The sequence below is a fragment of the Dendropsophus ebraccatus genome, chromosome 13 (assembly GCF_027789765.1).
Source record: "Dendropsophus ebraccatus isolate aDenEbr1 chromosome 13, aDenEbr1.pat, whole genome shotgun sequence".
Lineage (NCBI taxonomy): Eukaryota > Metazoa > Chordata > Amphibia > Anura > Hylidae > Dendropsophus > Dendropsophus ebraccatus.
In genome coordinates, this window is record NC_091466.1 from 43,927,568 (window position 1) to 43,942,848 (window position 15,281).

A 15,281-nucleotide genomic window follows, 5' to 3' on the forward strand; every position below is an offset into this window, starting at 1 on the left:
CGACCACATTCCTGACTAGACTACACTGGACACTGACTGGAGGGAGACCTGGTAGAGCCAGGGCCAAGCTGGACCACAGCAGGGACCCTCTTGTCTTGTGTCCTCTCTCTACCAAGACTCGGGTAAGACTCATTAAGTGTGGGCGTGTACTTCCTCTCCCCATGTGACAACTTCCTACAGGAGGTGTAATGTCCCCTGTGAGTGGTGGAGAAGAAAGGGTAAAGAGAAAAAGGAGAATAGAGATAGGTGAAGAAGAAAAGAGAGCTCTTATTGGTGCGCAGATTATAAACAAGCAATAACACCTTGTTTACTACAATTGTGCAATACACAAGTGCATATACAAACAATAGCAACATCTAGTGGTAAAACTTAGGTATCCCTTCATTACCACGTTAACTTGTAGGAAAGGCTTTTGTGAGGGGTGTATAGACTAATAACACCCGTGGTGGGACACCGCAGAGGCACAGCAGGAGACATTATTCTTATATGGGGCACAGTGGGAGGCATTATTATGGGGGGCACAGCAGGGATATTATTACTAAATGGAGTGGCTGAAAGAAATGTGCAAGGCGCCATAGGGTAAAAACTGAGAGGTAAAAGTGAGAGTATAGCTCTCTGAATACGCTCACCTTTGGATGCTGTACTTAGAGCACAACGTCTACTTGCACTGTCAGCAAAGCTATGAGGGGCTGGAGCCGCTGGGGGGTGGTGGGGGTGTGGGGGTGTGTGGTGGTGGTGCTGCTAGATGGATCCAGAGCCACTGGGTCCTAACAGAGAGGCAGTCGGATGGGCATGTCTGTTTTAACTTGATAAAACGGGCCCTGTACCCCGAAGCAATGTCGTCAAGACAATAAATGTACTTTTAATTAATTACTAGTTTCTGCTTCGTTTTCTGCTGGTTAGCGCCTAAAGGGTTTTTTTGACCTCCATGGGGATCTGACACCTCCACACCGATTACTAAATGGAGGGCACAGCAGGAGACATTATTCCTATATGGGGGCACAGCAGGGGATCCTACATACAGGGGGCAACCCAGATACCTACTGAACCAAACTGCAGAATTACTACAGTTTGGGAGCTTATGCGTGGGAAAAGGGAAGGCTCTGGATAAGTGCAGAGCCTAAGATATTTGTCTTGCAGCTTCTGTAGCTGCAAGTCATCATGGTGGTCTGGGCCAGATAAAAAGGAAAAGGAAAGTGACATTACCTGTGAATCACTGAATGATGTTTTTGTATTTAGTAGAACATTATTTGGTAGGGGTGCAACACTGCTCTATGCCATAATATACATACTGCTTCTACCTAGTCACCCGAATCCGAATCTTGATAAAAGCCCCTCTTTTTTCCCTAGGGAAAATGACACAAAAACGGACAAAAACGGCAGAAAAAAACTCCATATGCACAGCAATCCAACATCAATTCCGGCACTCACCAATCGATGCTTGAAATATTTATTAATACCTTCACATATCCAATTGTTGCAATATAGTGCAGATAGCACAGGACGCGTTTCGACCTCAGCCTTTATCAACTGCCTAATACAATGTATCATATGTCTGTCTAATATAGAGCCAGTCCAATCGCAGCATGTTTCTAGATATGCACAGCAATGGCATTTTTTGAGACAACCAGAACAATCTCTTTGAAGTCTATGGGAGAAAAAAACACCACATGCTGCATTTTGGAAAAACTGCCAAAGAGCCTCAAAAAGGCCAGAGAGGAGAGTAAAACGCCACACCAAAAAAACGCTGTGTGTAAGGCAGATCATAAACTTCCATTGACCTGCAGCTAACATCTGGCCACTGGCGGTTTTGCAAAAAAAAAAAAAAAAAAAAAAAGCTATGGTGTTTTATTGGCATTTTTCCAAGATTTTAAGGCAGTTTGAAGCAGTTTTCCTTTTTTTCCTGCAAAACACACATATGTATTTATTGATGTGATCAGACAATGGTTAGTGGAGGCACTGAAGTATTATCCTTAAAGGGGTTGTTCACCAATTTTTTTTTTCTTTCAAATCAACTGGTGCCATAAAGTGCCAGAGATTTGTAATTCAGTTCTATTAAAAAATCTTAAGTCTTCCAGTACTTATCAGCTGCTGTGTGTCCTGCAGGAAGTGGTGTTTTCTTTCCTGTCTGACACAGTGCTCTCTGTTGCCTCCTCTGTCCATGTTAGGAACTGTTTAGAGCAGCAGCAAATCCCCATAAAAACTTCTCCTGCTCTCCAAATACATACAAATAATAATACAACTTCCTGTTGGGCATACAGCAGCTGATAAGTACTGGAAGGCTTGAGATTTTTTAATAGAAGTAAATTACAAATCTCCGGCACTTTATGGCAGCAGTTGATTTGAAAGAAATTTTTTTTGGGTGTACAACCCCTTTAAAGCTTTGCCAATTCTTGACATTGAGAACCCACTTTTACTGGTACCATTTTGGTGCTCTTAAAATGAATCAATTGGCTTTCTCTTTTTTTTTTCTAAGGTGTCTGTGATGTCATTTCAGTAAAATTATATTTTTTGCTTGGGTCACTAAGATTGAAATGTGTGGTTTTAATGTAGTTTTGTTATATCTTTTTTCATTCTACTGGAGATTAATGGTGTGTTTACACAGACAAATTTATCTGACAGATTTTTGAAGCCAAAGCCATAGATTTAAAAATAACAGAAATCTCAGTCTTTCCTTTATGACCTGTTCTCTGTTTATAGTCTGTTTCTGGCTTTGGCTTCAAAAATCTGTCCCGAAACTCTGCGGGGATGATTGGCAAGGCAGAGAGGCCACAAACGGACTAGTTTGCACCCCAGAATAAAACATTTTTTTCCCCTCATGTAAAGCTACCACTGCAGACGCGGCTGGTAGCCTCAGGGAGCCGTGATTTATGCAGAAGATACTTTGTATGTGAATGAATGGAATACCGGCTGCAGCGTATACACATAGTATACGCTCCGGCTGGGATTACAACCAGCTGCACGAGAAACAGCCCAATTCATGTAATAAAAAACTATTACAAACAAGCTTAGCTTATGGATGGGGATTAAAGAGGGTTAAATCTTTCTTAAGTGAAGTACCCCTTTAAGGTCTAAGGCCGGGTTCACACTACGTAAAAAACACGGCCGTATGTCCTAAAAACGGCCATATTTGCGCAAACAACAGTCGTTATACAGATGTGTTTTTTACGTAAAGAGAACATAGCCTAAAGGTTTCTCTGTGATGTGAGAGCAATGTAATATAGTAAAATGAAAGTTATTGAAGTGCATACAAGTACAATATAAAACATAGTGTATGCACACAGAACACAAATGCGCCCGCATCCCAATTCAACAGAAATGAAGATCATCCGGCTGGTACTGCAATACTGGCTGGGATGATCTTCAGTAACACCGGCCAGGTCGGGTCACAGTAAGGCCAGTGTTTTAGGGAGTGGGAACATGACCTACAGGCCGGATTGGTAATCTGGCAAAGCGGGCAAATGCCCAATGGGCTGCCAGGATTACCAGTCCGGGGGCCGCTGGTCCTGTGCTATTCATTCAGCATCTGCATTTGCGGGTGCCCTGGCCCTTTAACTGTGAGTGTTCAAGATGAATGCTCACAGTCTGCAGCGGCCGCGTTCTGACTGACAGAGCCAGGAAGCCATTGGCCCCCGCCCTGCCAGTCACTCTTGTGGCCGGCCGGTCTTCGTAGCCAGAAGGTGTCAGGGCGGGCCCGGGTTCGTAGACATGCCGTGCAGGCACGTCTGCAGGAACCTCTGCCAGGCCCCCAGCGGCTGATGTCACTTCCCTGACGCGCCGCTGAGGACCCGGCAGGAGAGAGAGGAGAGACGCCGCCATGCTGCAGCAGGAAACAGGTGCAGTGGACAGAAGATCTGGGAGGAAGAAGCTGCCGGGAGCGAGTGGAGAGGTGAGAATGTTTTTTTTTTTTGTTTGTTTTTTATTAACCCCTTTACATGTGGCCATGGGGGGGGGGGGGCTATTTATGGGGATGCACAACAGGGGGCTATTCTATATTGGGGGGGTACAGGGGGGCTATTCTATATTGGGGGGATGCAGGGGGGCTATTCTATATTGGGGGGATGCAGGGGGGCTATTCTATATTGGGGGGATGCAGGGGAGGCTATTCTATATTGGGGGATGCAGGGGAGGCTATTCTATATCGGGGGATGCAGAGGGGCTATTCTATATTGGGGGGATGCAGGGGGGCTATTCTATATTGGGGGATGCTGGGGAGAATATTCTATATGGGGGGATGCACAGGGGGCTATTCTATATGGGGGTATGCAGGGGGGCTATTCTATATGGGGGGATGCACAGCAGGGTTGGCTATTCTATTTGGGGGGATGCATGGGGGGCTATTCTATATGGGAGGGTGCACGAGGGGCTATTATATATGGGGGGGTGCATGGGGGGCTATTCTATATGGAAAGGTGTGCAGCGGGAGGCTATTCTATATGGAGGGATGTATAGATGAGGATGTTGCTGGAACAAGAAACCTAAAATATCTGTCTGACAGATCCCGTGGAGATCATGGCCAGAGAAGCCTTCATGATGGCCGGAGCCAGATGGAAAAGAAAAGGAAAAGTGGACGTCTCTTCATGCAGAGAAGATGCCTACAGTGAGTAACTGAATGTAACTGCACTATAATAACTTATAAGGTCTGCAGAACCTTTATACAGCTGGGATCTACCTCGGTATCAGGGGTATCAGGGGTGTCAAACTCCATCCTTCCAGGTGTTGCAAAAATACAATTTCCATCATGCTATAGCTGTCCAGGCATGATGGGATTTGTAGTGATGTAACAGCTGGAAGGCTGGTGTTTGACACCTGTGTTTTATGGTCCCTGCTTTGGGAGAATATTGGTCTTTATATAGTGGCTGTTATTTGGTGACAGTATAGTAGTATTATCCAGTCACTGTATGGTGGGAGTAGTGGGCATGGTGTGATGGTATAGTGGTATTATCCAGTCACCGTATGCTGAGGGTAGTGGGCATGGTGTGATGGTATAGTGGTATTATCCAGTCACCGTATGCTGAGGGTAGTGGGCTTGGTGTAATGGTATTACTCGGCCAGTGTATTCTGGTATTATTGGTAATATTTGTATTTTATATAGTGGACTGTATTCAGTCACAGTGTAGCGGTATTCGTCAATATGTGGTGATAAGGGCAGTGGTCATGGTTTGGTGATATTATTTGTTACTTATATACTGGTAGTATAGGAAATATTGGTGGGTTTGTTTAGTGATAGTGTGGCAGTAACATGTACAGTATGGTGATAATATTTGCTTTCTGGTGTTATTAACTATGACGGTATTATCATGCACAGGAAATTCTATATAGATAGATAGATAGATAGATAGATAGGAGATAGATAGATATAGATAGATGATAGATAAAAATGGCTATAGCTATATGGCCATTGGCTATAGATGATAGGAAATGGCTATCTAGCAGCTTATTATGTAGCAACCAGCAGACACATTTTTATAATTAAAACCTTACTACTTATACCGCCATTATAGTGCAGACATAGTCAGGATAAAAGGGATTTAAAAAATATAGTAACTTTTGTCCAAAAACAGCACCACCCTGTCCTCAGACTGTGTGGTATTACAGCTCACTTCAATGGAACTGAGCTGCAATACTGAGCTGAAGAGTGTGGCGCTGTTTCTGGAAGAAAGTGGCCATGTTTTTCTCCTTAAAGGGAATCTGTGAGGTCCATACCAGGTCTAGGGCTGTAGATCTCAGCAGACAGGTGTGAGGGAGATATCACTGACAGGCCCTTTAGTCCAGTGTAAACTTTTATAATAGTCCTTTTCATTACCAACTAAAGTTTCACAACAGCAGCAGCAACAGCACCAACCTATACGTCCATCAGTCAGAGCAGGAAGGGGCGGGGCAGAAGGTGCTGCTGTGGCTCCACCTCTTTGACACTTCAGCTGGTAATGAAAAGAATGATTATAGAGGTTTACACTGGACTAAAGGTCCAGTCCCTGACCTGTACGCTGGGATCTACCGCTGGTTCCCTTTAAGGGCATGTTCATACCTAATCCATTGCGGATTTGATGCTTGTGATTTAATCAGTTGAAATGAATGCATATATATGCCGCATTAAACCCACAGCAGATCATGTTACAGCATTATTTTTAGGTGCTGATGGTGGGGTTCACATGTTTAAGGGAGTAGTGGGGACACGGCTAAATGAAGCAGAATTTGCTACAGGGAATTACGCTATCCATGATATGGTGTGTGGGCTGCTGGGGTTTAATTGCCAGGGCTGACTTTAAGTCCTAGTCCGGCCCTGATGACCTAAGACTGTATCCATGTTTTCCAAGACTCCCTAGGGTTGCATCCATATTGTTCAGCCACCAGGAGTCAAATTCTAAAAGTTCGGGTTTGGATGAACCTGAACTTACTACTGCGGAAATGCTGCAAAGCTGTAGCTGCAGATTTTTAATGCATTGTGTGTTTTTATTTTTATTTTTAGCTTGACTCACATTATTTTAATAGTGCAATATGTAATTGTAATCTTAGAAGAGAATGTGCACATAACAGGACACAGGATATGTTACTACTTTCTAAGTGGTGAATATTGTGTCCTCCATATGACCTACTGTAAATTCCTTAGTAAGGTGTGTAGTGGGGTGTTCATCAGTCATACAGAATACACAGCAAAAATCATCTACTCCATATTCTTTGGAGTGTAACAATTCCCCTCTACTAATCAGTTACTTTCCTATAACCATCTTAATTCATTTCAGGCTCTCCTGAGACTAACAGCTCATGCTATGTCACAACTTATAGTGCAGATAGCACTATAGAACAATTATTAAAATTAATGGAGTTGTATGAGATTAGAAAAACATGGCAGATTTCTCCCAGGGAAAGGCCATAGGCTGTGTCAAGTACTGCAACCATGTTAACTCCAAGGGTGCATTTACACGTGTCGAGTTTTGTTGTGCAATCTACTGCAATACCCAGTACCATTATAGCCCATGTAGTGACCACCTTGTAGTTGACTTGCAGGTAAAAATAATAAACAGCCCACTTCACATTACTATTATTCGAACAATTAGTACATTATTATTCACATTACTTACTGACAGCAGCTCCCTGTGTACCTCATAGAGCTAAAATCAGGCTTCTGTGGTGAGCCTGTCCATAAGATGGCCAACATGGAGAAGCATGTGACCATGTCCCGCCCTTAGTGTCCACCTTAAGCATATACAGGCACAGTGGTGGACATTGGGGTGGGGGGCATGGTGACATGCTTCTCCAGGAAGGGGAACACAGAGGAGTGGAGACAAAGTGAACGAGGAACTGAGGATTTTATGCAGCTTCAGGGTGTAATGGGGCGTTTACACAGAGAGATTTATCTGACAGATTTTTGAAGCCAAAGCCAGGAACAGCCTATAAACAGGGAACAGGTGATAAGACTGAGATTTTCTTCTCTTTTCATATGCATTCCTGGCTTACGTAGCCCCTGTAGGAGGAGTTAGTTCCTGGTGGGAGGAAGTAGTCAGTTCTGGTCTCAGTTCTGGAGTGTTAATGGATATTTAAATTAAATACTTTAGTGCCCAATGAATTCAACAAAATGATAGAAAAAGTGTAGTGCAATAATTGTTTAGTATAGTGTAATTCAGTAAAATTGGCAGTTGTATTGTAGCAAAAAATGAATAAATCCCGGAAGTGAAGTCATAGTAGGGAGTGGATTATCTTATGAATAAACGTATAAGAGGACGTTTTATGTATATATGCTATTGTCCCTGACGAAGGAATTTGAGATTTTCGACACACGTTGGATATAATAAAGTACAGTTTTTTTATTTTTATATAAAAAACTCACAGTATTTATTCCAAGAGTGGCAGGCGGTTCTTGCAAGATATTCACTGGAGGCGGATCCCACAGAGCTTCGGGCGTGCATGCACCTTGCAGCAGGAGGCCTCGGTCTGATCATCAGAGTAAGGGAACTGTTTTCCAGTGAAGTAAGGCCACATTTGAAAGACTAGCATTCCGGGCAACGAGGGGGTGGGGGAAGTAGGTTCATATCCCCTCCGAGAAGTGATCAGATATGTTATGAAATATTTTTGTGCAATATAGTCGGTACTGAAAGGAGATCACTCCTCATTTTTGTTTGCTTGTTCTTGCTTTTTTTTCACAACTATGCAGGGCTAAGTTCTACAAAAGGGACAGAAACCAAACAGGGAACACCTTGTCCACACCAGGAACCTCTCTGAAACATGCAGGGCAGTTACCTCAGAAGATATAGGAACTGATTCTAGTGGGACAAAGCTGCAGAACATCTACGTATCCCACTGCGCAGTGCAGGACAACTGGAAACGCCCAGGAGTCTGCTTCGCTCATATAACAAAGGACTGGGGCTCGTACTACCCACCTAGGATGGGTAGCTCGCAACTAGGGGGAATAAGGTGGTCAAGACTCAAAGTCATACGTGAGTATGAGTATTTTCTTTGACTTCTTCTATTCACCTTTCTGGCAGAGCACACTACTACCTTGGGCAGGGCCCCTCTGGCAACTCCTCTTCTGTCTCTCTACTGCAAAGCACCTTTCTACTAAAAGCACCGGTGTTCTATCTCACCTATCAGCACCAAAGTATTCTGCAAGATTGTAACCGCTATACTGTACTGGACTGCACTGTTACTACATGTACTGTTTGCACTACGTTGATCCAAAGTAAAAGTACTTTATTTTTGGAATGCACTGGACTCTAGCATCCTCCTTGCTTACCTGCACACTTGGGTTACCCCTTACTTACTGTGATATTGCTGTGCCAACTATCCGGGGTGGGTCCAAAACCACTCCAAGCTACAGTGGCAAGTGCCCTAGTGACCCTAGACCCACTCAGCTACCACACTAGCTGACCAAGCAGGGGGAACCACCACCAACTCCCCGCGGAACCTGGCACGGCACGCGGCACAGCGACATGGATTTCCTCATTTCCAGCAGCTACACAAATATTCTCAAGCCTGACATTGTTCTTGGGACAGCAAAAGCCAGTGGGGCGCTACAAAGTTTTGGCCGACAGTCAGGAATAATATCATAACTACATGAGATCATCTTCTGTACACCTGTAGATAAGTCATGGCAAAAATTTTTTTTTCAGGGTCAGATTAGTCCATCCAACTTTACAAACAACCTAATAGACCTTACTGATGGTGTGTCCTGTGTGTACACTTAGATAAAGCAGATGTACACATTATTCTGTATAAATGGAAGCCGGGCCCTCAATTTTTTTTCTTCCTATGGCTGTATCCATACAGTCCTAGAGCTGCAGCCATCTTCTCAAGCCACTGGGATTCAAATAGCGAGAATTCGGGTTCGTGCAAACTTAAACTTACTGTAAATTTGCTTATCACTAGTTCTGACCAATGAACTCCAGTATGAAACAACACTTATAAAACATCAACTTTGAAAAAATTCAATTTATCCAGTATCACACAAATCACTGGATTATAGGGATTTGAAAAGTAATTTAGTTTTAGCTATAAACCCACAATATAGGACACGCTCCATGTGTCACTACATGGTACCTATAAATAGCTTTGTATTATGGAGGCAGTACAGTAAAGATTTAAACTGTTGCAGAGCCTGATGCCGGGAATTCCGAATTCCGGTCCTTAGCACATCCTCTGTGCATATAGCTTCCTAAAGCCTTAAGCTAGGTTCACACTAGGTTTTTTTGTAATCCGTTTTGTGCAAAAAAAAAAAAAAAAGAGATGAAAAACAATAAGAAAAACGAATGCATTTGTGTGCATCCATTTTGATTTGTTCTTCCATGAACTTAAAAATTTATATTAAATTAAATTTTAAAAAAAGCGGATCAAAATGGATGTTTTTTTTTTAAATGGACAAAAAAATGTGACATGTCCGTTAAAAAAACGGATCAGTTTTGATCCCTTTTTCTTTTAAAATAATGCACGCGAATGCATGTTTTTTTTCATCTTTTTTTTTAAAAAAAAAAAGGGATTGCAAAAACAGATTGAAAAAACGCAGTGTGAACCCAACCTTATTGTTTTCAGGTGCAGTGAATAATTATTTGATAAAGTCACACATTGCGAGGTGGTAAAACAGTGATGGTGCAATGACTGACCCACAGTGTGTACCCAAAACTAGTAGTGGTTCCAAAACACCTAAAAAGGCACAAGTCTTTGCATTATTGTTTTTCTCTTGGTCGGTTTCATCCCTAGTTTTGGATAAGAATAATATGAGTAATTCGGTCTTGGAGGCTTTGCTCCAACACACTGTTTTTAATCAGTATTTTGCAACCAAAACCAGGAGTGGATTGAAAACACAGAAAGGCTATGTGCAAACACTCCTGAAATTGAGTGGATGGCCGCCATTTAATGGCAATCAATTACCGTTGTTTTAAAACAACAGCCATTGTTTTGAAATAACACCCGCTATTTGCCATTAAATGGTAGCCATCCACTAATTTTCAACATTGTGTGAACATAGCCTTTCTGTGTTTTCAATCCACTCCTGGTTTTGGTTGCAAAATACTGAGTGGGAACATAGCCTTACAATACGGTGTCATGGCCGCGGCGGCGTCCCGTGCTCCGGGACGCCGCCGCAACCGCCATCCAGGTCAGGCAGCCGCCGGGGTCCTGGTGCAGGGACCCGGCGCTGCTGTGTGTTCGGCCCCTGGGGGCGCCTCACCTCGTCCCGCTCCTCCTTCCGTCTGTGCCGGCCGGCGCGCGCGTCCCCGCCTCCTAGGGCGCGCGCGCGCCGGCTGTCTCAGATTTAAAGGGCCAGTCCGCCCCTAATTGGTAGTTGCACACAATCACTCCCTATAAATCCCAGCATGCCCTGTCCCCTGTGTTGGAGCCTCTACATGCTTCCCATAGCGTTTGGCCCAGCTCCCTGTTGTTCCTGTTACCTGTCCGCTACCTGGTCCCTAGTCCTTGTTCCTGATTCCTGTCCGCTACCCAGTCCCTACTCCTAGTCCCTGGTTCCTGCTTCCCGTCTCTCTGCTGTTCCTGTGTCCAGCCTGTCACCTGCGGTACGCTTACACGCCACTGTCAGTACCTGCTCCTGTCACGCCTCGCCTGCCGTCACCAGCAACCAAGCCAGGGGTAGCGACCTGGGGGTCGCCTGCCGCAGCAAGTCCATCCCGCCTTGCGGCGGGCTCTGGTGAAAACCAGCGGCCCCTTAGACTCCGCTCCCTGGTGAGGTTTGTGCCATCGCTGGTGCCGGTCCAGTGGATCCACTACTCCGGGCGTTACAGTAGGCTCCAACCATGGATCCCGGCGAGGTGCCTGATCTCCGTGACGTCGCCAGAGTGGTCGCTCAACAGGCTCAACAGATCCAGCAGCAGTCGCAGCAAATCCAGCAATTGACTGCCGCCCTACAGCAGCATACTACAGGCCAGCGCCCACCACCACCTGCAACCACCTCGGGACTTCGATTGGCCCTCCCGAATAAATATGGAGGTGATCCCAAGTTGTGCAGGGGATTCCTGACTCAATGCACAATGCATATTGAACTGTTAAGTAGTCAGTTTCCCACCGAGCGCTCTAAAGTGGCCTTTATCATCAGCCTATTGGAGGGTAGAGCTCTGGCCTGGGCCACGCCACTGTGGGACCGTGATGATCCTGTTGCTGCCAATCTCCGGGCCTTCCTGGCCGAGTTTCGCTCCGTCTTTGAGGAACCTGCCCGTGCCACCTCAGCCGAGACTGCTCTTCTCAACCTATCACAAGGGAGCTCCTCTGTCGGTGACTACGCCATCCAGTTCCGCACCCTGGCAGCTGAATTGGACTGGAATGAGGCCGCCCTAATAGCCACCTTCAAGAAGGGTCTCTCCAGCCGAGTGAAAGACGTACTCTCCGCCCGCGATCTTCCTCCTTCTCTAAACGATCTTATCCTACTGGCTACCAGAGTCGACAACCGGTTTTCCGAGAGAGAGGAGGAGGTTCGGCAGGAACGACGACTGAACCTGCCCCGTCGCCTTCCTCGGCTGGCACCGGTGTTCCAGAGTCCCGTTGCTCCCATACTGCAGTCGCCTCCAGAAGTCCCTATGCAGGTAGAACGAGCTCGCCTGACTGCTGATGAGAGAGCCCGCCGCATGGAGCTGAATCTCTGTCTCTATTGCGGTGGTGCAGATCATTACCGGCAGAGATGTCCCCAACGTCCTCAGCGTCCGGGAAACGCTCGCACCTAGGTCCGGTGGGAGAGGCCTCCCTAGGTGTGAATGCCACCTCTCCAAGGTTGACTATACCCGTCTCCATCCAGACACCTACAGGGCAAGTTTTCCAGACTTCTGCCCTCATCGACTCTGGCTCTGCTGGCAGTTTCATCTCTGCTTCTTTGGTCCAAAGATGGCGGCTACCCGTGATCCAGCTAGCCCAACCCCGGTCTATCTCTTCGGTTACGGGGGAGATTCTTACCGAAACTGTGCACTGCCAGACGGCACCCCTAGCCCTCCGGGTGGGCGCCTTACATCAGGAGAGGATCTCCTTCTATGTCTTGAGCCATTCCTCCTCTAACATCCTGCTGGGCCTTCCTTGGCTGCAATTTCATGCCCCTAAGCTGGACTGGAGAACTGGGGAGGTTCTCAGCTGGGGCCAGGACTGTCATAACCGGTGTCTGAGATCTCCTCAACCCAAGTGCTCTACGAGGTCTCCTGCTAATGACAAGCCTCTAGCCGGTCTACCAGAGGACTACCAAGATTTCGGTGATGTTTTCTCGGCCAAGGAGGCGGACTCTCTACCACCTCATCGGGTCTATGATTGCCCTATAGACCTTCTTCCCGGGGCATCTCCTCCACGTGGTCGGGTATACCCTCTCTCTGTGCCCGAGACTGAAGCCATGTCCTCCTACATCCGGGAGCACTTACAAAAGGGCTTCATTCGTAAATCCACGTCTCCCGCTGGCGCAGGATTCTTCTTTGTCCAGAAGAAGGACGGTTCCCTTCGCCCATGCATAGACTACCGGGGCTTGAATAAGGTGACTGTTAAAAACCGCTATCCTCTTCCACTTATTCCTGAACTATTCGACCGTCTTCGTGGAGCTAAGATCTTCTCCAAGCTGGATCTCAGGGGAGCGTATAACTTGATCCGTATTCGTAAAGGAGACGAATGGAAGACCGCTTTCAACACCAGAGATGGGCACTACGAATACCTGGTCATGCCATTCGGCCTATGTAATGCTCCAGCGGTCTTCCAGGAATTCGTGAACGACATCTTCCGAGACCTCCTCTATGTCTGCGTCATTGTCTATTTGGACGACATTTTGGTCTTCTCCCCGGATCAGCAGACTCATGTGGCACAAGTGCGTCAGGTCCTCCGAAGACTACGGGCCAACCATTTATACGCCAAGCTTGAAAAGTGTGTTTTCCATCAGCGCAGTCTTCCATTTCTTGGCTATATCGTCTCCGACCAGGGTCTACAAATGGACCCGGCCAAGCTCTCAGCTGTCCTCCAATGGCCACGCCCTGTGGGACTTAGAGCAATCCAGCGTTTCCTTGGATTCGCCAACTATTATCGGCAATTCATCCCTCACTTTTCTACCCTGGTCGCACCCATCGTGGCTCTCACTAAAAAGAAGGCGGACCCCAGACGTTGGCCTCCTGAGGCCGAACAAGCCTTCAATAGCCTCAAGTCTGCCTTTGCCTCTGCTCCTGCCCTAGTCCGCCCGGATGTCTCCAGGCCGTTTTCTCTCGAGGTCGATGCTTCTTCTGTGGGCGCAGGAGCCGTTCTCTCGCAAAGGGACACAGCAGGCAAGACCAGAACCTGCGGGTTCTTTTCTAGGACTTTCTCCCCTGCCGAGAGGAACTATACTATTGGGGACCGTGAACTCCTGGCCATTAAGTTGGCACTGGAGGAGTGGCGTCATCTACTAGAGGGGGCTAAACACCCCGTTAACATCTACACGGACCACAAGAACCTCCTCTACCTCCAGTCGGCTCAACGCCTCAATCCCCGGCAGGCCAGGTGGTCTCTCTTCTTCTCTCGGTTTAACTTTACCATCCATTTTCGTCCAGCCGAGAGGAACCTAAAGGCCGATGCATTATCCCGAGCATCCGATGTCATGGGGCAAGAGGAATCTCCTCGTCACATAATACCTCCCGACCGCCTAGTACCAGTTGCTACTTCTGCTCTGCAGAGACTGCCCCCCGGGAAGACTTATGTGCGCCCCGCGCTCCGTAGACGCATCTTGAAGTGGGGGCATTCCTCTTTGGTGGCCGGGCATCCAGGAACTCAAAAGACTGGGCAATTGATCACCCGTCACTACTGGTGGCCCAATCTCCTCCAGGATGTCAAGGATTTTGTGGCTTCCTGTGCAGTCTGTGCCAGGAATAAGTCTCCCCGTCAAAGACCTGCCGGCCTACTTTTGCCCTTGCCAGTCCCGGACCATCCCTGGCACCACATTGGGATGGATTTCATCACCGACCTACCACCATCTGCGGGCAATACTGTTATTTGGGTGGTGACGGACCGCTTCTCTAAAATGGCTCACTTCGTGGCTCTTCCTGGCCTACCCTCTGCTCCTCGTCTGGCTCAGTTGTTCTTCCGACACATCTTCCGCCTGCATGGACTTCCTCTTCACATTGTGTCCGACCGAGGCTCTCAATTTGTCTCTAAGTTTTGGCGTGCCCTCTGCTCGCAGCTCCAAGTAAAGCTGGACTTCTCATCAGCCTACCATCCCCAGTCTAACGGGCAAGTGGAGAGAGTCAATCAGATCCTGGGTAACTACCTACGGCATTTTGTGTCCAGCCGCCAAGACAACTGGTCCGACCTCCTTCCATGGGCGGAATTCTCCTATAACCATCTGGACTCGAGTTCCACAGGCAAGTCTCCTTTCTATGTGGTCTACGGGCATCATCCTCGTCCTCCTCTGCCTCTCTCTCCATCCTCTGGGGTCCCAGCCGTGGAGGAGCTGTTATCTGACCTGCAGTCGATCTGGGAACAAACTCGACAGTCCTTACTCAAAGCCTCAGAACGCATGAAGGACCAGGCTGATAAGAAGAGGAGACCTGCCACGAATTTTCGTCCAGGTGACAAAGTCTGGCTCTCGGCCAAATATGTTCGACTCAAGATTCCCAGCTACAAGTTGGGTCCCCGATTCCTTGGTCCTTTTTCGGTGCTGAAACGCATAAACCCTGTCACCTACAAACTCCGCCTGCCCCCTACTATGCGGATTCCGAACACCTTCCATGTCTCCCTCTTGAAGCCTGTGGTCCTCAACCGGTTCTCCGATCAGTCTCCGTTCTCTGTTCCACAAGCCGTCTCAGACGACGTCTACCTTGTTAAAGATATTCTGGCCATGAAAACTGTCAGAG